Source organism: Hemiscyllium ocellatum, chromosome 42, assembly GCF_020745735.1.
Source record: "Hemiscyllium ocellatum isolate sHemOce1 chromosome 42, sHemOce1.pat.X.cur, whole genome shotgun sequence".
NCBI classification, from domain to species: domain Eukaryota; kingdom Metazoa; phylum Chordata; class Chondrichthyes; order Orectolobiformes; family Hemiscylliidae; genus Hemiscyllium; species Hemiscyllium ocellatum.
In genome coordinates, this window is record NC_083442.1 from 35,548,051 (window position 1) to 35,575,438 (window position 27,388).

A 27,388-nucleotide genomic window follows, 5' to 3' on the forward strand; every position below is an offset into this window, starting at 1 on the left:
AGAGCAAATGGAATAATATTATCACCGTTTGCTCATAGATTATTTGAACATTGTCAAGACAGGACACAAGGAACTTGGAAAATATTCATGTACATATGGAATTTTAATTAAAAATTAACCTTCATGAATATTAAATTTATATTGTTTTTCATATTTATTATTTTCTAAGATACTCCTGTCCTGTCTTAACAAGGTTGAATTTCTAAGACTAAGCTTTGTGTCAAAAAGTAAAGGTCAACTTTTACGCCAATAATATTTCTAGAGATATCAAAATCTTTCTCTCCCATTGTTTCCCTGTAGCAGCTATTATATCAGAAACCGCTGTAGCAAGGTTCACACTCAAAAACACTGCAAATGGAGCCAAAAGTATTTCTTTTTTTATTTACAAATAAATAGTTTCTAAGGAGGCGGATATTAATTGATGTACACCAAAATTATCAAATTCATGGAAACCAAAAGACACACATAAAACTTTAAACAATTTCATTCAGTTTTTCACAGCGCAGGGAGGAATATTACTCAAAAGCAGAGGAGACGCTAAATTTATAGATGTTGTGCCTCCCTATCCTGCATTCTATAGACCAGCAATCTGAGTAGTGCAGCACCCACAGTACTTGTGGTTTAAGACACAAACCCCCTCCCTTCACCCTCCAGTGCCACCTCTTCCTGTCTTATTTCTTACATAACTTTGAAGTTCATTCTAAAAAGTCAGCATTTGTTAATAATGGCTTATTGCTAGTTACAGAGAAAACAGTTCCTAATTAGAGACTGGTTTACTTCATGTTATAATTGGGTTTGCTAGTTTATCTCCTGGTTAGATCCCCTCTCCCTGTCACTTACAGAGCTCTACCAGGTGGTATTGGTATTCTGAAGTACCTCCTCAAGATTGTCTTTCTTCAATACCAACACCTCATATGCCTTTGCAAATTTAGCAGCAAAGGCAGCAAAAGCAGCAGGCCACATGCTGGGTTTTGGTCTGAGTGTGAGGGGTCGGTGCAGGCCAGGAGTCTGGTGTCTGGTTTTAGGCATATGCCTTCCTGTGGTCCAGCAAATTCTGTTGTCCAAGAAAGGCCTGGCCCCAAACTACCAAATTATTGAGGTATAACCTTTTAAAAAATCCTCCTCCTCCTCTTTGTCTTCAGAACCAATTAACTATCCCAATCTGCCTCTTGAATGGTTTAACATCATCTTCATCAGCAATAGCCATTGACTATATAATTTCACAATAAGTTTAGTGTAATCAAGTGCATTGGATGTCCTGAATTTCATCAATGATTTGACAACACTCTCCATTCTGATTTCATCGCAGACCTCTACAATATCCCAGCACAGGACTGCTAACTGTGGTTAGAAGTACTGCAATGTTATTGTTTCACAATCTAACTTCAGCAACAGCATCACCAACATGTTGTGATCTGAACATGTACCAGATGAGAAGAATTTTCTTCTTTCCATATTTCTGCTGGTCAGAAGCTCCAGACTTTGCTGAGCCATTCTTACAAGACCACTTCATTAATCCATCCTTTATTGTGAACATAAATGACTACTTTGTTTGGGGATTGCTTATTTGTAATGGTTTTCCTTTTGAATATCAGAATTGGCATAAGCTTCATCCCATTGGAAATAGTGAGTATATTTAAGACAGAAATAGATAGGTTCTTGATTGTCAAGGGGATCAAGGGTTGCAGGGTGAAAGCGGGAGAATGAGACTGAGAAACCTATCATCCATGATTGAATGGCAGAGCAGACTCGATGGGATAATAGCCTAATTTCTGCTCCTATGTCTTGTGGTCTTACTAAAAATTTTCTGACTCTCTGATGACTCAATTGAATTCCCCAGTGTGATAATGAAGAAAATGAAAGACAGCGGATAGGGATACTAGTACTACACTAAGTGTGGACGTAGCAGACGGGAGTTGGAAGTGGTGGCAATATAGAGTGAGCAAAGCCCAGCAACCATTTGATGTCTTAACCTGAAGCCAGAGGAAACATTGCAGCGACTCTTTGTTCCACACAGAGCTCAGTAAACAATTTTAAAAATCATTGGCTTGATTGCTGTGGCTCTAACAAAATAGAGCAAAGCATAAAAGTCCACTCTGCGATCACATGTGAAACAACTTCAGAAAGCAGTCAGGAAGGGGCATAGTGGGAGATGGTGATAAAGTTCTAATTCAATTAATGTTCTAAGGACACAGGATTAAATCCTTTTGTGGCAAATAAAATTTTAATTAAATTAGTAAATCTAAAATTATGTCAGTAGAATCAGTAATGATGACCATAATGTTACCATTGATAGTCATAAAAACCCATCTTGTTCACTAATGGTCTTTAGGCAACAAAATATACTGTCCTACCACGTCTGGTCTCCATGTGACAACAATGTGGTTGACTCTTAACTGCCCGCTGAAATGGTCTAAAATCAGAGATCCATTAATAGTGTGATGTGAAGGTATTAAGTTACTAAAAGAAATGGTACAGTAAGTTGAACAGAAATTTGGAATGGTGATCTTGGCAGTGACTCCCACATGCCAGCAAATAATACATTTTTTGAAAGGACTCCAAATAGTTACTGAGCTTAATAGCTGTTTCAGATGGACACCGTTGGCAACTATAGACAGCCTAAACAACTTAGCATGTTGCATCTGTTGGCACAGACTATGTCACAAAAGTGCACTGGAAATCAAGCTTCTCTCGTCCATGAGTCAGTATTAAATGACTAATTTAATCAGTAAGATATGTATTGCATGTTGTGACTACCATTGAACATAAAGACTCACATCAGGTTTTATTAATAAACAAGAAAAGAAAAATGTTTACTATCACAAAATTAACCCCTAATATGTGACAAAATGGATTATTAATGACTAATATGAAAATTAAACTATACTTCTTCTAAATCCAAACACTCACAGATTCATTCACATATAGGACAGGTAAGACATGATTGATGTGACAAATTTTCTGGAATATTCTGGGTAGAAAAATAAGTAAAGAGGAACAAAGTTTGTGAACCAAGAGCCAAAACCGCAACAGAGAATCCAGTGAATTTCTCTCAGATCTTACTGTTGTTGCTGAGCACAGTGATCCTCAATTCTGCAGCTGGTCAGTTGAACCTAGGTCTTTGATGGAGTTTGAAGTTAACTTTCTGTGCAGATTCTTTGAGTGTTATTTCTTTTCCACTCATAGAGGAGGAAAGGGAGAGCGAGCTGGCTTGTTGCAAACTTTTGGAGGTCTGATTGCCAAATTTCTATCTTTCTTCTCTGATCTGTGACAAGCTATGAATTAAAACAGCATGGTGGCTCAGTGGTTAATACTACTGGCTCACAGCACCAGGGTCCCAGGTTTGATTCCAGCCTTGGGGAACTATCTGTGTGGAGTTTGCACATTCTCCCTGTGTCTGAATGGGTTTCCTTCCATAGTCCAAAGGTGCCCAAGCCAGGTGAATTGGCCATGCTAAATTGCCAATAGTGTTAGGTGCATTAGTCAGAGGGGGATGGGTTACTCTTTGGAGGATCAGTTTGGGCTGAAGGGCCTATTTCCACACTGTAGGGAATCTAATCTTTAAAAAAAAGTCCAAAATCTGTTGCTGGGCGTTTTCTTCTTCCAACACGAAGACACCTGGTGCCAATCTGACTCACTAAAATGTCAAATCTAGCTCCTCCAAACAGTTACATGCTCTTGCCTAACCAATAACTAACCACACCATTCAATTTTACCTTTGAGTTGCAAAAGCTAGTAATTAAAACTTTACTTTCTAGTTGGTATTTCCAAACAAATACATGTAGCTCTTACAATGTGTATGAGGATGCCACACTGGACCTTTTAGTACTTGCTTTGCCTCATAAACAGGTGCTATACTATCTAATGTTTAGCTATGATTCCCCAGGTGTCTCTGTTGTTTATTCTTTTACTGCAGATATATTCCACATGAGCATACACTGATATTCTCTACCGTTACAGATTACCCTTTGGGTGTGTACCCAGTCTACACATCCCTGGTCTTTTTTTTAAGAAAGCACAAAAAAGACTGTGTCCATAATAACAGTTTACAGGGTATTTTTAGAGATTTTGTAACTTTCAGTTAGAATGGTAAATAGACTAGTGTTTCTCTTGGTTAACAGCCAATTTCTCTAAATGTTTGCCTCCATTAAAGTTATTATTGCTAAAGCTAGAGCCAACATCTGGGTTGACTTTCTACTTTATATGGTTTCAAAGCCATAAAGAATGAAGTGAAGAGTTTGAAGACTGCCTAGTGGCTCCACTGCTTAACATCTAGGCGTGTTATTGTACATCTATTTACATGTAATTACTTCAGTTATATTAAACATTATTTCTGATGTCAGTTAATAGCAACAATTCTGAGTGATTTGGATTTACGCATCGCTCACAGAATCAGCTCCATTTATGGAAAGGCAGTTAGCAGGAGTATTCAAATTCAAAAATAATGAGCAACTTTGCCGAGTCTCAACAATATGCGGCTTTAGACAATTCATCTAGGATGTAAATTTCAAATCCAAACTCAGGACAGGATCTGAAGTGAACTGGCATCCAGTGAATAAATTATAGAAATTATTATAAAACTGCAACTTGTAAAATTAAAACAGTGCTTTTTTTTAGTAATTTAATATATTCACGTCACATTCTTAATGGATCTCTGATTCTGAAACACATGTTAGATCAATGAATTGCCTTCACACCAGCAGCACTCATGAGTCACCACCCGCAGATCATGCAAACCCAGCATAAGAGTAATTTCAATGGATAGCTAAGCTACCACGCCTAGACTATTCCTTACTATCTGTAATTCTTAATGAACAGATTTCTTCACGCCAGTTTGTGGCTAGTTGATTCTCTGAGCGGCATAAAGTTCCCACTTGTTATTGTTTGTAATAGTGATCAATTATACCCACTGTAGTGGAATAAATTTCCTCAATAATCCAGAGAATCCCTACAGTGTGGAAACAGGCCATTCAGCCCAATAGGTCCACACTGACCCTCTGAAGAGTATCTCACCAAAACCCATACTCCTGCCCTATTACTCTACATTTACCCCTGATTAATACCCATTCCTGAACAACATGCGGCAAGTTATCATGTGGGAGAAAACCGGAGCACCCAAAGAAAACCCATGCAGACATGGGGAGAATGTGCAAACCCCACACAGATAGTAGCCTGAGGCTGGACTCGAACCTGGGTCCCTGACACTGTGAGGCAGTAGTGCTAACTACTCAGCTACTGTGCCATCCAAATATGTTTGTCTTTATCTATCCATAGAGCAGGGAGGCAGGGGGTTAGTAGTTACTTTTCCCAATTGCTCCTAGTACAATTGGAGAGCTAGCTCTTCACTGCCCTGTGGCTTGATGCACCTAAGAGTTAAGACTATAGGCCAGACTAGGTAAAGACAGTAAACTTCCTTAATTAAAGGTCATGTGTCAATCAGAAGGGTTATTAAGACAATCTGGTAGTTACATAGTCATCATTAGGGGTACTAACTTTTCAAACCGATTTATACAAATTCCTCAGTAGCTGTGGTGAAATTTGAATGTCTTGGGATCTCTATTCCAGGCATTTGGACTGGAAAGGGTAATCAATCTGAAATGGGAGAAAGTGAGGACTGCAGTTGCTGGAGATCAGAGCTGAAAAATGTGTTGCTGGAAAAGCACAGCAGGTCAGGCAGCATCCGAGGAGCAAGAGAATTGATGTTTCAGGCATAAGCCCTTCTTCAGGAAGGGCTTCAGTTTCCCGAAGAAGGACTTATGCCCGAAACATCGATTCTCCTGCTCCTTGGATGCTGCCTGACCTGCTGCGCCTTTCCAGCAACACATTTTTCAGCTCTAATCAATCTGAAATGTTTACTGTTTCTCCCTCCACAGATGCTACCTGACCTGATCAGCATTTTCTGATTTTACCCATGGATTACTAATTCAGTAACATAATTACTATGCCATTGTGTAGCCTACAGTAATCTAAGTCTACACTCAGTGACAATGTTCAAATCCCAATTATCCAGAGCAAGTGAATTCAAAATGCACAATCCTCCTTGTCCACTCAAATCACATTATGTCAGAGAATCTAGCCTTTCTTACTGGGTATCTGGCTTAATGCAGTTAAAGTTTTTTAACTGATTGTAAATCCTTCAGTGTTGTAATATATCCAATAGATTTGTACCAGCAATCTCTGTAACAATGATACCTAATTCTGTGGATGTATTGTTCTCTTTCTATGCTTCAAATGTCTGGGCTTTATTTGTTATATAGCAATAAACTGAACTGTATTAAACACAGGTAGATACAGGTAGTATCATATATATAATTGCAACTCCAAAGTACATCAGATTCTGGAAGCTTGGTATGAATTAACTCCAGATGACCGTCTTTCTCAAGATTTTTATGTAGTTGAACTAAATTAACTTTATTAACAGTATATTAAAAGGACCCGCAAATCTATTTAACTTTAATAATTTACAGGTGGTTCTGCTATAACGTGCGTTTTAGAATGCGAATCCATTATAACACGATGTAATAATGTGAGCGGTAATGTTATAGCGCGAACTGTGAAAACGTTATGTTGGTTATAACGTGGTGCTAGTCCCATTAGTTTAAATTGTGCTGCTGTTGCACGATTCTCTTATAGCGCGAGTTTGCACCAGAAGGAACTACTTCTTATAGAAAAAGTGACGTTTCCAAATAGCACTATCCCTTTAAAATAGTCAACGAACGCTGCTGGCGAGTGACAGATGACAGCCGTTACTCTGAATTAGTAGCAGATATCAGAGACAGACTTGGTCTTATGGGGAATGCGAGCCATTTTAACAAGTAAAATCAGACACAGGGCCCCAAAGGAGGAAAATACATTGTACCTAAATGTCAGCAACCGAACTTCAGACTTCACTACTGCTACATGACCGACTCCATCTCAAAAAATCGTTCTAAAAATTCCCAGCGTCTCAAACAGTTGCAAAACTGCAAAAAAATTGTGAATTTCAACACCTACCTCCAGTGGTTAATGCAATGTCTGAAAGTAGAACAGTTAAGAGATGGAGTATTGGAGATGTAACCAGCAAAACGAAATCCCTCTTCGGAGCCATCTGTCTCCCTTATGCACTTTCCAACTCAGTTCGAAAAGTATTTTTCCCTTCAGCAGTCTATGTATATAGTGGGAGTGACTAACCCGCTGTTCCAGAGACCAACCTCTCACACAGAGGCTCTCTCACATTACAGTCCCAGGATATTTCAAAAAAGCGTTACATCTACGGGGGCTCAACACAGCTTCATTCATCGGGAGATGAGTCAATCCAACCGTTCACTGCGTGGTTTAATTCCATGTTTAAAATATGTGAAGATAACGAACTCTCGAGCCACAGCCTCGGGTGGAGTTACTGCTTGGTTACCCAGAGTATTTGTTTTGGTGGAACTCCCGCTTTTGATGTGATTACCCCCAAAATTCACATTTTCCACTTTGCATCAAGGTCCGCGTAATTGCCAAGTGGTGTAGAATGACACACCATTGTAGAATGCAAGAAATAAGATGCAGGTCTGACTAAACTGAACCGAAGGACTATTTTCCAAATTTTCCCTCCAAGTTTTGACATTCCTAAAATTGCTGCCTTATTTCTGGGACACGATTCCTTCGGGCACCGCCTCACCTACCTTGTCAAACATTGTAAGGTTTTATCACTGAAATGTGGGAGTGACCATTAGATTCAGTGGTGCTGGAAGAGCACAGCAGCTCTTCGGATTTTGCCCGAAACGTCGATTTCGCTGCTCGTTGGATGCTGCCTGAACTGCTGTGCTCTTCCAGCACCACTGATCCAGAATCTGGTTTCCAGCATCTGCAGTCATTGTTTTTACCTCGTTGACCATTAGATTCAGTCCACACAAATACACGTGGTGGCAGGCTCACTGGATTTTGTTAGCTGCTGGTTTCCCACCCGGCAGCCGCAGTGTGCCGGGACAAGTTAGTGTCTTCACTGTTTAATGATATCAGGATTCCATGAATCTTTATATATGTGTGTCCCTATATAGTCCTTATTTAACTGAGAGTAATATTCGCCCGGATGGATGTAGCCATAACACTCAAGGAGCTTCACATCCTTCAAGTCTGAGCACTTGTTCACTCTGACAACTGTATTCAATTTCTGCACCTAGGGCCATACAAGTAGGACCAGAAATAGGTCATGTGACCCATTCAGTCTGCTCTGTCTTCTATAAAAGCATGGCTGATGAGATAATCCTAAACTCCACCTTTCCGCCTTTACCTCATAATCCTTGATACCCTTACTGATTCCACGGATTCATGACCCTCTGAGGAAAGAGATTCTTCCACATCGGTCTTAAATGGGCAATCTGAGATATTACCCTGTTATCCTAGATTCTCTCCCAAGGGGAAACAACTCTCTGAAATATCCTAAATATCTTCACCGTGTCAGTAAGGTATCCTCTCATTTTTCTAAACTCCAATGAATACAAGTACAACCTACTCAATCTGTCCTTGTCAGACATTCCACATATACCTGGAATCAGCCTAATAAACCTTCACTGGACTGCCACCTGTACCTAGATATTTCTCCTTTGATAAGGGGACCAAAACCATCCACAATATTCCAGGTGCAGTCGGACTTAACACCTTGTATAGTTCTAGCTGGATCTCCCTCTTTTTAGACTCCATTCTCTTTCATATAAAAGCTCATTTGCCTTTCCTATAACCCGCTGAACTTGAATGCTAGCTCTTTCTGACTATGCATGTAAACTCCCAAATCGTTCTACTTATCTCTGCATAGATAAGCTGCAGAGCTGGGCTGAGAGGTGGCAAATGCATTTAATGCAGAAAAATGTGAGGTGATTCACTTTCAAAAGAGTAACAGGAATACGGAGCACTGGGCTAATGGTAAGATTCTTAGTAGTGCGGATGAGCAGGTGATCTGTGTCAATGTGCATTGATCCCTGAAAGGTGCCATCCAGGTTGATAGGATTGTTAAGAAGGTGCACAGTGTGTTAGCTTTTATTGATGCAAACATTGAGTTTCAGACCTCTGAGATCATTTTACAGCTGTACAAAACTCTGGTGCCACCGCAATTGGAGTATTGCCTACAGTTCTGGTTGCTGTTATAGGAAAAACATGGAAGCATTGGAGAGGGTGCAGAGGAGATCTACCAGGATGTTGCCTGGTGCCTAGTATGGAGGGAAGGTCTTATAAGGAAAGGCTGAGGAACTTAAGGCTGTTTTTATTAGAGAGAAGAAGGTTAAGAAGTGACTTAACAGAGGAATACAAGATGATCAGAGGGTTAGATGGGGTGGACAGTGAGAGCCTTTTTCCTTAGATGGTGATAGTTAGCATGAGGGTACATAGCTTTAAACTGAGTTGTGATGAATATAGGACAGATGTCAGAGGTAGGTTCTTTACTCAAAGTGTAGGAAGGGCATGGAACTCCCTGCCTGCAACAGTAGAAGACTCACCAACTTTAAGGGCATTTAAATGGTCTTTGGATAAATATATGGATGATAATAGAATAGTACAGTTTAGATGGGCTTCAGATCGGTTTCACAGGTCAGCGCAACATTGAGGGCTGAAGGGCCTGTACTGCACTGTATTGTTCTATGCTGTACCTGTCTGCAGTCTTTCCCACTCAACTCTTCTATGCTTCCTGTCAAAGTCCATAACCAACTACTTTCCAACTGCCAAGATTTTGCCCACTCATTTAACCTACCTACATCCCTCTGCAGACTCTTTGAATCATCGTCACTACTTGACTCCCACTTTATCTTTGTGTCACCTGCACACATGGTGATAGTAAATTTATATTCATTACCAAAGTCATCCTAGCACTGATGCCCGTGGCTCTCCATAGGTTACCAAATGAAAATGTCCCTATAATCCCAACTCTTCACCTTCTATTAGTTATTTGTTCCCTTATCTGTGCCAATATATCACCCTCAACACCCTGGCCCCTATATTATTAAGTAGTGTTATGTGCTGTACATTATTGAACACCGTTTGGAATCAAAATATATATATTGACTGGTTCTTCTTTGTCATCTTGTTACCTCCTCAAAGAATTTGAATAAATCTGTCAGGCATGATTTCCCCTTTGTGAAGCCATCATCATTAGCTCCACTGATCATTTGATATGTTAAAAATTCTGGATATAAGTTTGCTCGCTGAGCTAGAAGGTTCATTTTCAGACGTTTCATTATCATACAAGGTAATGTCATCAGTGAGCCTCAGGTGAAATACTGGTGTTATGACCTGCTTTCTATTTATACGTTTAGATTTCCTTGGGATGTCATTTCAAGTGGTGATGTCATTTCCTGTTCTTTTTCTCAGAAGATGGGAAATGGAATCCAAGTCAATGTGTTTATTGATAAAGTTCTGGTTGGAATGTGTGTATCTGTTTGGCTTGTCCTCGGTTGGATGGATGTCTTGTCCCAGCTGAAGTGGTGCCCTTTGTCATCTGTATGTAAGGACACTAGTGATTGTGGATCATGTCTTTTTGTTGCTAGTTGATGTTCATGTATCCTGGTGGCTAGTTTTCTGTCTGTTTGTACAATGTAGTGTTTGTTACAGTTCTTGCAAGATATTTTTTCAATGATATTTATTTTGTTTGTTGTCTTTATAAGGTCCTTTAAGTTCATTAGCTGCTCTTTTAGTGTGTTGGTGGGTTTGTGGTCTACCATGATGCCAAGAGGTCTGAGTCATCTGACAGTCATTTCTGAGATGTTTCTGATATAGGGGAGAGTGGCTAGGGTATCTGAATGTGTTTTGTCTGCTTGTTTGGGTTTGTTGCTGAGAAATCAGTGGACTGTGTTCATTGGGGTTCCCATTTCTTTTAAATACGCTGTATAGGTGATTTTCCTCTGCTCTGCATAATTCCTCTGTGCTGCAGTGTGTGGTGGCTCATTGAAATAATGTTCTAATGCAGCTTCGTTCGTGGGTGTTGGGACCATTCCTTCTGTAGCTGGGTATTTGGTCCGTACGTGTTGTTTTCCTGTAGATGCTGGTTTGAAGATCCCCATTGGCTCTTCGCTCAACGGTGACATCTAGGAATGGCAGTTTGTTGTTGTTTTCCTCCTCTTTTGTGAATTTTATGCCAGTAAGGGGATTGTTGATGGTCTTGAAGGTTTCCTCTAATTTGTTTCATTTAGTGATGGCAAACGTATCATCCATGTAGTGGAGCCAAAGTTAGGATTGGATGGTTGGCAGAGCTGTTTGTTCAAGTCTCTGCATTACTGCCTCTGCTAAGAACCCTGATATCGGAGGTCCCATGATTGTTCCGTTGATTTGTCTGTAGGTATTGTTATTGAAAGTGAAGTGGGTGATTTAGTGGAACTTAAATACAAACCTTCCCCTTACACCCCACTAGCCAAAAGAATAGCAGAGCAATGCGGCCACAGAATGCTTATAGTAATAATTAACGATGCCCACAGCAGATTCCATAAAGACAACCAGGAAATTTCATGCCAAAAAATATTACTCACTAACGTGACAGACCATGGATGGATGGACACTGTAGAACGAGCCATAGACATTAGGCAGCGACAAACACAGAAAATGAAAAAACTAGAAAAACTTGACAAACGCACAGAAAATAATAGCACAGACAACCTCAAAGCATGGAATAAAAAAAACTTATCTGACTGACCCTTAACAGACACTAAAAAAGCCATCTTAGTAAGAGGATTAAATTACAACTTCCAGGATGTGGACAAGAAAGATTTCTTAGCAGCATTAGAAACAACACTGAAATATGATGAATTCACAAAAGAAACCTAGCAAACTATCAGACAAACAGTCGTACCAACATTAAGCAGGAAAAAGGAAGGAAATACAGTTGATACTGAAATGAACACAGAATATTCTCAGAATAGTTAACTGATCTGTCAAAATCTGTTGAAAAAGTAACAAAGTTAATATTTCATATTAATTAAACTTTCATTAGGACTGGGTGTATGAAAAAGAACAGACTTATTTTCACTGAACTGAGGCAATACAGAAATCACAATAAGTGAGTATTTTTTGATAATGTTTCCGTCCGTATATCTTTAGACTGCTCTCCACATAGTGGCTAATGAATTGAATCTGTCAATTTTCTTTGTACTTGTTAGTTAAATCTGTTTCCCTTTTCTACAGTTACTTTAGTCACTTTCTGATTCTATTTTTTTTCAATTGTATCATGGAACATGAGTTGAATAATAACATGAATACAACAGTGGCAAGAAGATTGTCTGCATCTTCATCCCCAATCCAGTCCTTTTCTCACAAACATTGTAACAAGTGATTCAATAATTCATTCACTTAATCCATTGAAAGTACAGTTTTTAAAATATTCATTCATAGGATGTGGGCACCATTGGCTGGACCAACATTTATTGCCTATCCCTAGATATCTCTGAGAAATTGGTACTGAGCTACCTTCTTGAGCTGCTGCCATCTATTTGCTATAGACTCATAATGCTGTCAGAAAGCTTGTCGTGATTGTAACAAGGTTACCTAGGTTAACTAGAATATGACCTTATAGAGGTTTATAAAATAATGAGGAGCATGGATAGGATAAATAGACAAAGTCTTTTCCCTGGGGTGAGGGAGTCCAGAACTAGAGGGCATAGTTTTAAGGTGAGAGGGGAAAGATATGAAAGAGATAAAAGAGGCAACTCTTTCACTCAGAGGGTGGTATGTGTATGGTTTGAGCTGCCAGAGGAAGTGGTGGAGGCTGGTACAATTACAACATTTAAAAGGCATGTTTATCTGATGTTTATCTGAATAGGAAGGGTTTGGAGGGATATGGGCCAGGTGCTGGCAGGAGGGAATAGATTGGGTTGGAATATCTGGTCAGAATGGACAAGTTGGTCCGAAGGGTCTGTTTCCATGCTGTACATCTCTATGACTCTATGAGTTCCCTGATTGGGGCTGTTAATCTGGTCCACTTAGGGAGCCCTGGCTGATAGACAGGGACAACAGTGACAGACATCCTGTTCTCTCTCTCTCAGAGCTAGAAATTTGCTTGTAACAGTTGCCTTTGAGTTGGGGTAAGCACTTCTGGCATCATGTCATTGTTTGGGAAGCTTGATGTTTTCAATCCAGCTATTGAAGACTGGGCCCAGTGTGTGGAAAGGATGTGTTATATTATTCTGGGCAAATAACATTGGGGTAGATGAAAAGCAACAAGTTCTCCTCACAGCTTTTTTGGTTATTAGGAGCCTAACTTTCTCTGAGGCACAAGATATTAAAACTTTTCAAAAGTTGATGGATTTAGTTCAGGAGTATTACGATCCAAAGCCTCTTCTAATTCTGAAATGCTATCAGTTTTACTCAGCAATTTGAGAACTGGGGGAGTCTATATCGGACTTTCAACTAGGTTATGATGATTGGCAGAGACATGTGACTTTGGTTTAACCCTTAGTGAGATGTGGGATTAATGAGGTAAACATGCAAAAGTGCCCACTAGCCGAAGACCAACTGGACTTCAAGCAAGCACTACAACTGTTTTTTTCATTGGAAAATGTGGCAAGTGGGCCATATGAGTTGCAGTGTATTTTGATGGAAGTGGACACCCTCGCCAGTCCAATGGAGCTTGGGGAACACCATCTGAGTGAAGGAAATTGCACAGCCTCACTCAGAACATATCTTGAACAAAGGGACTCGAGGTCAGCCCACAGCAAAACCCCAAAACAAAGCCAAGCCTCAGTCAAATGATTAATGGTGTCTTCAGGATCCAGGCTGGCAAGCCATTGTAATTGCTGCTCCTCAGATGCTGCCTGAACTGCTGTGCTTTTCCAGCACCACTCTAATCTAGACTCTGGTTTCCAGCATCTGCAGTCATTGTTTTTACCTAATTGCTGCTGCTGGGTCAATTCAAGACAGCAGAAGAGTCCCACTCGACCTAAACTGAGTAAGAGAACTCATAGGTCAGTATCAAGGAGAGGGCACGTTCTGGAAAGTCCACCTACATCTGGTTTGGAACAGTTAAATTGTTTAGCAACATCCAATTCAGATTAAAGTAAAGATCTGGTTAAATGGTCACCTGGTTCAAATAGCGGTCGATGCCAGGGCAGCAGTTTCAGTGTTTGCAGAATCAGTCTGTAACAAAATTTGCTCTGGACTCCAACTCTTAATTTTGTGCAAGACCTTGGCTAGACTGACAACCTACACCAGGGAACCTTTATAGATTAAGGGGACATCTTCAGTGTCAGTCTCTTCTGAGAAGCAGTTGGTTCAGTTTCCACTGAGTGTAGTAAGAAGCTTGGTGGGGCAAAAATGGTTGAGAAAGATTCACTTAGACTAGCTCAACATTTTAAATTAGAATATGGCTGCATGAGTGAAGTTCTAATTAAATACCTGGAAGATTTTCAAGAAGGTCTAGGGACTATTGAATGAGCCAAGGCCACTTGCATATCGACCAGGAAGCAATTCCATGACTTTGCAAGGCCTGCCAAGTGCTGTTTGCCTCATGGGCAAAAGTTGAGGTAGAAATCAGAAGCTGGAAAGCCAAGGAATCATCAAACCAGCGCAGTTTGTGGAATGGGCAGCACCAGTTATACTGATTGTGAAACACGGTGGGTCAGTTCATCTTTGTGGGGATGGAGATGAATGCGGAATAGCATATGCACCCAGGACTTCAGCAAATGCAGAGTGTAAACACACCCAGAAAGAGAAGGATGATTTGTCACTCATATTTGGAGGCAGGAAATTCCACCAATACCTTTTACAGATATAATTTTTTTAATAATAATGGACCACAAACTCCTACTCGGTCTATTTAAAGAGGACAAGACAGTGCCTTCCATAGCTTCAGTCCAAATTCACTGGCGGGCTCTAATACTAATACATATAATTACAAGTTGGAACACTGTCTGGGAGGCCAAGTAGCACATACGATGCATTGAGCTGCCTCCTACCTGCAGAAACACCAGCAGTACTATAACCACTGGAAGAGTCCGAAATGGTTATAAATTTTCTGGACCACTTACAGTCACAGCTGACAATATCAGACTTTGGACAAAATTTCTGACAAAATTAAAACAGCTGGTGGTGATGGGGAAATCAAAGGAATGCCCCAACCAGAAGTGAACCCTTTCAGACTTGGAGAGACCAGATCACAGTAAGGACAGCAGGAGCGACATGATGGCTCATAGTTCCAGGGACTTAACATTGATTCCACCTTCGGTTGACTGTCTCTGTGGAGTTTGCACATTCTGCCCGTGTCTGCGTAGGTTTCCTCCAGTTGGTCTGGTTTCCTCCCACAGTCTAAAGATGTGTTTAGATGGATTGTCCATGCTAAATTGCCCATTTTGTCCAAGGATATGTTAGGTGGATTAACCATGGGAAATGAACAGTTACAGGTTTAGAGGGAGTGAGTCTGGTTTGGAGGCTATTCAAAGGGTCAGTGTGGACTTGGTGGGTGGAATGGCCTACTTCCACACTGTAGGGATTCTCTCTGATATTTTGGGAAGCAAGAATGATTGTACCAAGCAAAGGTCACTGCCAGATACTGACTGAACTCTATCAGGGTCATTCAGATGTTTCCAATGAATAAGTTGGCAAAATGTTATGTCTGGTAGTCAGGATTGTATGTAGACATGGCTATGCTGGTGGAGCAGTGCACAGAGTGTCAACAAGGACAAAAATTACTGCCAACAGCTCCCCCACATTCATGGCTGGGCAAACTCTAGACTCCATTACACATTTGACTATGCTGGTCCTTCCATGCACTCAATATTCTTAGTCATTGTGGATGCCCACTCAAAGTGGTTGGACATGCATAGTCATGCTGGCGTTCATTTGTCAAACATGGGGACGATGATAGAAAAACTGCATCTATCTTCTTCAACTCTCCCAGAAGTGTTGGTCACAGATAATGGGTGACTGTTTACCAGCAGGGAATTTCTGTGTATCCTAAAGTTGAATGATATTTCAGAACAGCTCTATATCATCCATCATCCAATGACATGGCAGAAAGGTTAGTGCAAACTTTGAAGGCTTATAAAAAAGCTTACAACTTCACTAGATACCATACTGTTCCTATATAAAAACCGAAAAAACTGGGTTCTGAGGAAGGGTCACTCGACCCAAAAATTAACTGATTTCTCTCCATAAATGCTGCCAAATGTCCTGAGCTTTTCTAATAATTTCTGTTTTTGTCCTGATGCCTATTTGATTATAGAACCAACACTCACGCACCAACACGGATAGCTCCAGCAGATGATAATGGGAAGAAGACTTCGCACAAGGTTAAATCTGATGGGGGTATGGTGGGGGGGTGCGGGGGAGGGGGGAGGAGGAGGGAGATGAAACAGCATCAGGAACACTGATGCCATATACATGACTCCGCTGAGCAAGAGAGACACTTTACTTCAGGGGCTGAGGTTTGGTGTAGAAACTATGGAAACGACCCTGCATGGGTAAGTAAGGGGCGTGGTCAACTTGAGGTCAGGTCCAGTGATGTATACAGTTCAGGTAGGTGAGACAGTCCTGAACAAAACGCGGATCATATGAACGCTGCAAACTCACACTGTTCCGGAACCCATGGATTTTCTCTCTTCATCAAGCCTTGAAATTACCATGGAACCCAAGATGGACATGGTAGATGTTGCTACCTCTGCTGCCTGAAGAGGAGACTGAATGTGTTCCGAGAAGCTCTGAGCGCAACAGGGGAGTTACTGTGCACTAAATGCTGCCCATATCAGAGGTAGAGTTGAAGGGACCTGACCTGGTACAAAAATGCAACAGAAGGAGCTGCAACAACCAAAAATGGCCTATGACTTTGGACTCAGAGTGCGAGAGATGTAAGTAGTGATTGAAATGAGATCAGTCAGGTGGACCTGATAGAATAGGAGGTCCCTTATTGGGGCTGTTAATCTGGCCCAATCAGGGAGCCCCGGCTGACAGATAAGTATAGGAGTCTCTCTGCTCCTGGGCCTGGCCAAACTGGCCATAAACCAGTCCAGACAGCGGGCCATGGAGGGGGTCATTAGGGCCAACTGCCTACCCCTCTTCCGCGGTTATGTTAGAGCCTGGGTGTCTCTGGAAAAGGAACATGCGATGTCCACCAACACCCTGGAGTTGTTCAGGGAGAGGTGGGAGCCGCAGGGAGTGGAGTGCATTATTTCCCCCTCCAACTCTATTTTGATTTAGTCCCTGCCCTCCCCTTCACTGTTTGATCACACAGTATTGCCCTTTGATGCGAAAGACACTGCTTGTCACTGGCCACCCGGGTGTTTTCCTATCTTCCTGGTGGTGGAAATTGAATAAAGATTCATGCACTTTGTGTTTCTCACTGTGTCTCACACCCGCACACACACACACATACCATGAGTGCTGGGGAAAAAATAAGCACTACTGCAGACTGCAGTTAGGTGGTAGTGTGGGGGTTAATTAGAAAAAGAAGAAAAAGAATTTAAAAAAAGAAAAGAAAAAAATAGAATAGGAATCTCTCTGCTCCTGGGCCTGCCCAAACTGGCCATAAACCGGTCCAGGCAACGGGCCATGGAGGGGGTCATTAGGGCCAACTGCCTACCCCTCTTCCGCAGTTACGTTAGAGCCCATGGCTGTCTCTGGAAAAGGAGCACGCGGTGTCCACCAACACCCTGGAGTTGTTCAGGGAGAGGTGGGCGCTGCAGGGAGTGGAGTGCATCATTTCCCCCTCCAGCTCTATTGTGATTTAACCCCTGCCCTCCTCTTCACTGTTTGATCACACAGCATTGCCCTTTGATGTGAAGGGCACTGCTTGTCACTGGCCACTTGGGTGTTTCCTTTCTTCCTGGTGGTGGAAACTGAATAAAGATTCGTGCACCTTGTGTCTTTCACTGTGATTCACACCTGCACACACACAACACGGATGCTGGGGGGAAGAAAAGAAAAAAGATAAAAAACAGAAAAAAATAAGTATAGGAGTCTCTCTGCTCCTGGGCCTGGCCAAACTGGCCATAAACCGGTCCAGGCAGTGGCCATGGAGAGGGTCATTAGGGCCGACTGCCTGCCCTTCTTCCGCGGTTACGTTAGAGCCCGGGTACCTCTGGAGAAGGAGCACGCAGTGTCCACCAACACCCTGGAGTTGTTCAGGGAAAGGTGGGTGCTGCAGGGAGTGGAGTGCATCACTTCCCCCTCCAACTCTATTTTGATTTAACCCCTGCCCTTTCCTTCACTGTTTGATCACACAGCATTGCCCTTTGATGTGAAGGGCACTGCTTGTCACTGGCCACTCGGGTGTTTCCTTTCTTCCTGGTGGTGGAAACTGAATAAAGATTCGTTTTTCACTGTGTCTCACGCCTGCACACACACAACATGGTGCAGGGTAAGAAAAGCACTGCCGCAGTTAGGCGGTAGTGTGGGGGGTAATGGGAAAAAAGGGAAAAAGAATAAAAAACAAAAAAGCAAAAAAGAATAGGAGTCTCCGCCCGGTCTCCCTTCTCAGTACGGACTGCAAAATCTTTGCCAGGGTGTTGTCTTCTCGCCTGGCTTCCGTGCTGGCCCACATGATTCACCCAGACCAATCCTACACGGTCACGGGCCAGAAGATACATGATAACGTCCACCTGGTCCTGGACCTGATCCATTTCTGTTGATGGGCTGGTCTGCCAAGCGCCTCCCTGCCTCTCAACCAGGAGAAGTCGTTCAACACAGTCGATCACGAGTATCTGCTCGGGACTCTGCGGGCATCGGGTTCGGGATGCGGATTGTGGTGGCTCACAGACTCCCAGCCCAACTGCTTGTTGTGTGGTGCTGTGGAGTTCGTTAGCCATGTATATATTGGGTGTGGGTGCTTGCACTCCCTTTTTGATTTTCTTAAAAATTTTCTCTGCTTTTGGTTGCACCCGGTGCAGAGGGGGAGGGCAGGTCAGAGGACCTCCGCGTGGGTCTGCCCGTGAGCCAGGCCATAAACAGGTCCAGGTAACGGGCTGTGAGGGGGTCGTTAGTGCTGATTGCCTGCTCCCCTTCAGCAGTTATGTTAGAGCCCGGGTGTCTTTAGAGAGGGAGCACGCGGTATCCACTCTTGAGCAGTTCAGAGAGAGGTGGGCACCCAAGGGAGTGGAGTGTAATATTTCCCCCTCCAATTCTATTATGATTTCATCCCTGCCATCCCCATCACTGTGTGACCACACAGCATTGTCCTTTGATGAGAAGTGCACTGCTTGTTACTGGCCACTTGGGTGTTGGAAATTGAATAAAGATTTGTACATTTTGTATTTTTCACTGTGTCTCACTCCTGCAAACACACAACATGGGTGAGTAGGAAAATATAAGCACTATCACAGTTAGGTGGTAGTGTGGGGGTAATTAAAGAAAAATAAAGGAGTCTCAGACATTCTGTTCACTCTGAGAGGTGGCTCAGGGAGCTGGATCAGTATCAAGAACTCTCCATTTGTAAACAAAGGGCGACTTGATGACAGGACACTGGTCTCTGTGGAGTTATTTCAGAGGGAGTTCCAGGATTATGATACGGTGACATTGACAGAACAGTGATATGTTTCCAAGGCAGGATGATGGGTGGCTTGGAGGGGAACTTGCAAATGTTCTCATATATCATCTGCCCTTGTCCTTCTAAATGGTCGTGGTTATGGGTTTGGAAGATGCTGTCTAAGGAGCCTTGGCAAATTTCTGCAGTGCATCTTGTAGATGAGTATCATGTATTGGCTGCTTTAGTTTAGATTTTCAATTTAGTTTTGATTCAAATGATTATTCTCTCCAAAAGAGTAGTAATTCTTGTATTAATTGAGACTGTGTGGAATGGAAATCAGACCTTGTTTGAAACATTATTCAGCAATTCCACTGGAGGGCAGTAGCTCATCAAAAATGTTCTTTGGTGTGCTCAGCAACATTTCCACCTGGTTGAAGAGAGTCTGCATTTCAGTGAGTTTGTAGAGATTCATTTCGATTGACGTGCATTATTCAATTAGTTTATGGAAAACCTCCTTTGCCTTTTACTAATCTCCAAAAAGGTATTTCTTTCCTGTGCTCATATTGTTACTCATCTTAGTTGAACACTCTAGTTTTCCCACATCAAATGGAAAGAAGCTGTATCCAGTAATTTAAATATTTCTTCTGCACCAGCACTTTTAAGGAGATAAAAAGAGGAAAGATATGTTTCTACAAACATTTTGTCACTATTATTTTTATATTAACTCTTTGTATTTTTCCTGATATGGCACAACTTGCAGACTGACATTCTATAGTAACAACCTTAGTGACAATCCCTCAGAACTATTTTCTCTCACACCTGGACTCTGAATTAAAACTTTACAGTACAAGGAAAGTCATTTCTCCTGTCTACAATGCTGGCTCTTTGAAAAATCTGTCTAATCTAGTCTACATTTTGCCCAATTATCCTGCAAATTCATCTTCAAGTACATGTCCAACTTTGGATATGTATGGTCTAGTATTAGGACTAATCCCCTTATACTCTGTTAGCATCGGAATGATCAAGGATGTCACGTCTCTATTGCAATGAACCTCTTGCTTGTACCTCCAAGGAGCTGGAAGTATGTTGTGCAATCCCTGGGACCTCAACTTACCTTGTGTGTAGACTAAATGAGAGGGAAAAGCAAACTCACAAATACAGATACAAAAGATGTTATCCTGTATAAAAGCTGAACCAGTAGTCAAGATAGAAGATCTCACAACACAGAATTAATGTCACTGCAAATGTGTAACACAGCCAGGGCAGAGCCATACCTCTTATGAACAAATCACCTTGGAAGAGTAGGAAACTCACCAAGTATCACCCATAATCAGCTATGGAATCTAATAAATAGTAGTAATGATGTAGGAACAACTGGATCCGCTGTGGAGATCTTGACTGTAAATAAGAACAGAGATTAAGAGAACTTACTAGGAAGTAAGAACAGCCAAGTGAATGATGAGTACAGCCCAAACGTGGCAGAAAGGCAATCATCCAATTAATAATAGGATGAAATAGAAAAGCAGATAAAAAGCATTAAAAAAGCATGTTAAGTGGCAAGAAAAAGCAACATACAGCTTTCACAAACTCAGAAAAACAGGAGAAAAGGCAAAACATTACAGTATCACATGAGAAAGTTAAAGCCCTGACAAACAGGAAGAGAATAACTACAAAGAATGGCTGTGTATGTAGCAAAGATAGTGTACTTTGGTTCAAAAAGAATACAGAAAAATAATGAGTGGAGTAGACCAGACAGCTGTATGATGATGAAGACATAAGTGAATTGGTGCTATCAGAGGAAAGAGAAGGATCAGAGCTAACAGCAGCTGAGCTGGGATCCAAAAGATGAAATAAGGAAAGCACCTGGAATCAATGAGTTAATGACAGGATGCCTGAGAGTTGCAAATGATGTTCATTGAGATACTGATGGACTTCAGCAACAGCATTTACAGAACAGGATTCCTACCTGAGGATCAAATGTGTCAGTGTTCATTTGGCCCCAAAGAAGCCAAGAGTCCTCTGGATTTAGGATAATAGGCCTCAATTAATAAGGAAGGAAGAGCAGAACATTTGGAAAATCATAATCTAATCAAGCAGAGTCAGCATGGTTTCATAAAAGGGAAATCACGTCTGACTAATTTATTAGTCTCTTTCTATCTCATACACATGTGCTCTCTCAGACACACACACACCCTCCACACACTCACCCATGCTCACACCCTCTCACAGGCATACACTCCATCACACTCATGCTCTCATACTCCCTCTCTCACACACACACATACACACACACTCTCTCTCTCTCTCCCTTGCATGCAAGCATACACAGCTAAGTCTATGGGTGATGAATTTGCATCTGCAGAATTATATTTGCAGATGCATTCTATTTTATTCAAAAAGCACACAATCTGTAGGTAGTCAATATTTTTATAATCCATGTGGCATTTTATAAATTCCTACTTTGGAAATAGAACCAGTCTGACTCAAGATTGGAATACATTCAGACTCTAACCTCACACCTTGAGTGCATTGTCTGAGCTGAGATATCACCATCTTTTTATAAAACCTTAAAGTTATCTCGGGAATGTGACTTGAAAGAAGTTCTGGGAATTACATAATAATGAATTGAAACCTGAAACCCATTCTAAAAGATGAAAGACTTAACAGCAATATAGATTTGTTCAATATATCGCAATTTCTGTGTCCTATGATCCTACCCCACGAGCTACTTGACGAAGGAGCCGCGCTTTGAAAGCTTGTACTTCCAAATATACTTGTTGGACTATAATCTGGTTATGTGTGATTTTTAACTTTGTGCACCCTAGTCCAACACCATTACCTCCACATCATAATTTATTAGAATCATTCGAGGAAGTTTCAACTAGAGTGGATAGAAGGGAACCAGTCGATGTATTGTATTTGGGCTTCGAGAAGGTGTTCAACACGGTACCTTACGAAAGTTAATTTGTAAGATAAGAGGCAACAGTGTTAGAGATAGTGTATTGGCATAGATAGGAAATTGACTAATGGACAGGAAACAGCAAGTAAAATAAGGCATTCATTTTCAGGTTGGTGGACTATAACCAGGAGAGTTCTACAGGGATCAGCATTCAGACCACAACCATTTTCAATATATATTAATAACATGGAGGAAGGAAGCAAATATACTATATCCAAATTTGCAGATGACACAAAACTAGGCAGGTTGCAAGAAGGATACAAACAGTTTACAGAGAAATAGCGATAGGTTAAGTAAATGGGCGAAAAGTTGGCAAATGAACCATAATGTGGGAAAATGTGTAATTGTTCATTTTGGAAGAGAGGACAAAAGATCAAAACATAATTTAAATGGAGAAAAACCACAGAAAGCTTCAACACGAAGGCATTTGGGGTATTTGTCACAAAACACAAAGCTAGCACACAGATGTGCAGTAGGTAATCAGGAAGGCTAATGAATGTTACAGTGTATCATAGTACAGAAGCCTTACTGCAACTGTACAAGATGCTGGTCAGATCACATCTGGAGTACCATGAGCAGTTTTGGTCTCCTTATTTAAGGAAATACATCATTTCGTTGGAGACAGATCAGAGAAGGTTGACTATGATGATGCCTGGTATGGAGATTGTCCTAAGGGCAAAGGCTGAACAGGTTAAGACTCTACTCAGTGGAGTTCAGAAGAATGAGTGGTGATCTAGTTGAAACATATAGGATTCTTCAGGGGTTTGACAAGGTAAATGCTGAGAGGATGCTCCCCTTCATGAGAGATTCTTGGACCAGAGGACATAGTCTCAGAATAAAGGGCCACCAATTTAAGACTCCTTAGATAAAGATGTATTTCTTTGGAACTCTTTGCCAAAGAACTATGGAGGCAGTGTCCTTGTGTATAGTTAAAGCTGAGATAGATAAATTCTTGATCAGTTAGGGAATCAAGGGTTACAAGGAAAGAGCAGGAAAGTGAATTGTGGGAATGGAAAGTGAAAAATGCCACACTGCTTCCAGAGATCCAACGGAAAGTGAGGCTTGTTACTTCTGGAATTCTTGAGCATTGCCCCACTATATCACAGTTCTATCTTCAAAATGATCTACTTCTGAACATAGTGCTCTGATGTAAAACACATATTTGACTTGTCTATTTTGTGTAAGCTAGCACACGCATGCGTCATCTTCACAATTTAAATAGTACTACTAGATGATGCTGTATGTTCTGGCATTACTGATGAGTTGTTTGAAAAACCTTATGTAATATATCTCTGGATTACCCAGCTTTTTTTAAACTCATGATAATAAAATGGCTGTTTTTCTCATAGAAGACGATCACTTTTAAATTTTAATTAAATGGAACATGTACATGCAGTACAAATTGACTTACATATTATTGTTTTGAGTTAATGCTGCTTTAGTTTCTAGCTGAGAGAATGGTGGCTCCACTTCCGATGTGTACTATACTAAAATCCCCTACTTTATTCCTAAGAAAGTTCAATTAAATTACTAACTCACATCTCAAATGCAAAAGTTTAAGCAAAGTACTGTAGATGCTTAAAATGTGAAATAAAACCTAAAAAAGCTGGAAGCATTTCAGCAAGTCATGCGTATCTCTGATGAAGAGAATTAGATTAATGACCCCTCATCAGACTGTTCTGAAGAAAAACCATTGATCTGAAACATTAACCCTGATTTTCTCTCTCCAGCGCTGCATTTATCCAGGACTCTATTTTTGATTTTAAAATATTTGCGAGTTGCATTTCAAAAACTATTTCTTTCTGAAATAGTTATACTTTAGGTAAATTAATTTATATTGAATGGCATCTATAACATAGTTAAACTTCTATAGGTACTTAGTAGAAATATTATCAAACAAAAATTGCCATTGATCCACATATGGAGTTATTAGGACAATACCTTGGTTTAACAGGTAGATTTTAAGTAATTACTAGAAAACAGAGGTTGGGGGACAGAGTGGAATAGAAAAATAATTCTAGACATTAGGACTTGAGCTGCTGAAGGGACAATAACCAATGGTGGAGCATTTAAAATCAGAGAAGCTCAAAAGGCCTGAATTAGAGACAGATATCTCAGAAGATAGTGAAGTTGGAGGAGTTTACAGAAATTGGGGTTTTGAGGGAGAAAAACCATGTAAGAAATTGAAAACAAGGATGAGAATTTTAAAACCAAAGTGTTGCTTAAGAGAAAGCCAGTACAGCAAAGCGAGCACGAGTGTCACAGATTGGATTATAGCACAGGAGGCCATTTGTGCATTTATCCATGATCTTTCTTCAAGATTAACTCAACCAATCCCACTCCAGCTCTTTCTCAATAGCACTGAAAATTGTTTCTCTTCAGGTTTTTCAGAAAGCTACAACTGAATCTTCATCCATTACACTCAAACAGTGCATTCCAGATCCTTACAACTCCTTGTGTAATAAAAAAGATTTTCTTAATGTTGCTGTAACTTTTTTTGCCAATCACCTTAAGTTGGTGATCTCTGGTACTTGACCATTCCAATAACAGAAACAGTATCTGTTCTGTTCAGACTCAGTTTGACTGAATGGAGAATTGTTAGAGATCATCAATCTTCTCTCAAAAGTGAATAGCCTATCCATGGAACTGACGTCCCTCATATCTGAAACCACCTATTTTTAAAAGACCATATCTTTTTATTTTTCTGTATTTTTGATTATGGACTGAAATGGAAAAAAATAACTATTTTAGAGCAAAGGACTGAGGAAGGAATGGCTCTACTTTGAAAAGGCAAGTTACTGAAACTCACTAAGAAATGTTTATACTGTATTTTATTCAAATATTAGGGAAGCTGTTTGTTAATGGGGCATATGGAGGAACTTCAATTATCCGAATGACACAGGTGGGGAGTGTTTTGTTTGGATAATTGAATGTTTGGATAATTGATAACAGTTTAGTTTAGATAATCCGAAATTCGGATAATCAAATGCCAGATAATTGAGGCTCCTGTGTATACAAAGTGATATCAACTAGCAACATTACAAAAGAGACGTTGGAGGTCTTAAAACACATAAAGGTAGATAAATCCCTGGGATGTATCAAGGACATTGTGGGAAGCTAGGGATGAAATTGACGGTTCCTTAGTGGAGATATTTTACATCATTGATAACCACAGATGACGTGCTGGAAGACCGGAGGGTGGCTAATGTTATGCCATTGTTAAAGGAAGACTGCAAGGAAAAGCCAGGGAACTACAGGCCAGTGAGCCTAATGTCTGTGGTGGGTAAGTTGTTGGTGGAGATTCTGAGAGACAGCATCTACATGCATTTGAAAAGGCAAGGACTGATCAGGGATGGTCAGTATGGCTTTGTGCATGAGAATTTGACCAAGAAGATAGATGAAGGCAGAACATATAATTTGTGTAGGTAGACTTCAGCAAAGCCTTCGACAGGTTCCACATGGAAGACTGGTTACCAAGATTAAATAGACAAGCAGAAGACTGGAAGAACATAGCAAGCCAGGCAGCAACAGGAGGTGGAGAAGTTAACATTTTGAGTATAATCCTCCATCAGGACTGGGAGTGAGGGTAAGGAGAGCTGCAGATAAGGTGAGGCTGGGGTGGGGATGAAGGTGGGGAGGATTTGGGTGGGGAGAGAGGTGGAATGGTGAGGAGGTGATAGGTGAGCAGTGGTAGAGGGTAAGATTAGATTACATGGGATCCAGGGAGAGAGAGCCCATTGGATACAAAATTGGCTTGATGGTAGGAGACAGAATAGTGGTAGAGGATCATTGTTCAGACTGGAGGTCTGTGACCAGTGATGTGCTGCTGGTATTTGTCATTTACAGAAACAATTTGATTGAGAATATAGGAGGCATGGTTAGTAAGTTTGTAGATGACACCAAAATTGGTAGTTTGGCAGACAGTGAAGAAGTTTGTTTATGAGTACAATGGGATCTTGATCATCAGGGACAGTAAGTCAAGGAATGGCAGATGGAGTTTACTTTAGACTAATCAATGTTATAAATGAAAATATGGAGGGAATGTTAAGCAAATTTGCAGACAACACCATGATTAGTAGATTAACTAATAGCGAAGATGTGTGTAGGTTACAGGAAAATATAAATGGGTTGGTCAGATGGGCACACTAATGGCAGATGATATTTAACTTTGATAAGTATGAGGTGATGCAGTTTTGAAAAAGGAACAAGATAAGGGAATACTTAATGAATGGCAGGACACTGGGTAGCTTAGAGGAACAGAGAGATCTTGGGGCAGTTATTCACAGATCTCTGAAGTCAGCAGAGCACGTAAATAGGATAGGACATAGAAAAAAGAACAATACAGCACAGAACAGGCCCTTCAGCCCACGATGTTGTGCCATGTAAGGTAAACCTAATGTACAAACCCTCAAATTTCTGTTACCATATGCATGTCCAGCAGTCTCTGAAATATCCCCAATGACCTCGCTTCCACAACAATGCTGGCAACGTATTCCATGCTCTCACAACTCTCTACATAAAGAACCTGCCTCTGACATCCCCTCTATACTTTCTGCCAAACAGCTTAAAACTATGGTCCCTCGTGTTAACAATTTCTGCCCTGGGAAAGAGTCTCTGGCTATCAACTCTATCTATGCCTGTCATTATCTTGTACACCTCAATTAGGTCCCTTCTCTTCCTTTTTTCCAATGCAAAAGGTCAGAGCTCAGTCAACCTCTCTTCGTAAGATAAGCCCCCCCTTCCAGGCAGCTTCCTGGTAAACCTCCTCTGAACCCTTTCCAAAGCATCCACATCTTTCCTATAATAGGGTGACCAGAACTGGACACAGTATTCCAAGTGCGGTCTAACCAAAGTTTTATAGAGCTGCAACAAGATCTCATGGCTCTTAAACTCAATCCCCCTGTTAATGAAAGCCAAAACACCATATGCTTTCTTAACAACTCTGTCCACTTGGGTGGCAATTTTAAGGGATCTATGTACCTGCACACCAAGATCCCGCTGTCCTCCACACTGTCAAGAATCCTGTCTTTAATCCTGTA